The sequence below is a fragment of the Plasmopara halstedii genome, assembly GCF_900000015.1.
Source record: "Plasmopara halstedii genome assembly, contig: Scaffold_555, whole genome shotgun sequence".
Classification (NCBI taxonomy): Eukaryota; Oomycota; class Peronosporomycetes; order Peronosporales; family Peronosporaceae; genus Plasmopara; species Plasmopara halstedii.
This window is the reverse complement of record NW_020187475.1, coordinates 1539090-1539558: the sequence shown is the minus strand read 5'-3', so window position 1 is coordinate 1539558 and position 469 is coordinate 1539090.

The window sequence follows — 469 nt, the reverse complement described above, 5'->3', positions numbered from 1 at the left end:
AGCGGGGCTGCCGTAGCTTTGCGCTTTGAGGAAGCGTAAGTTAGGTCACCGACCTTTCCTTCAATACTTAGAACAAGTACGAGTTTAGCGGGTCGCAATCCGCTAAATCCAAAAATAATTAATGCCTTAAGTCAAGGCTAATTGACTCATATATTTAAATCCAAAACTGACTTTATTTATTTTTATCTGCGGCAAAATCGCCTAATTTTAAATGCATAGACTTTCCTAAATATGTATGGTAAAATCTAGATACATGTATAACTACTAGCCATCTCCCCCCGTACCGTATTCTTGTTTGGTCGTGGTCACACCATGCCCATCTGGTGTGACACACACACCTGACCAGGGAATGTGTAACCCCGTTACACTCTCCTCCATCAAGATTAAGAACATTTACAGTTCCAATCGATGATTCCTCAACGAGGCTTGCGTGTCCGTTAGACACTGCGTTGAATCGAAACGACTTCCG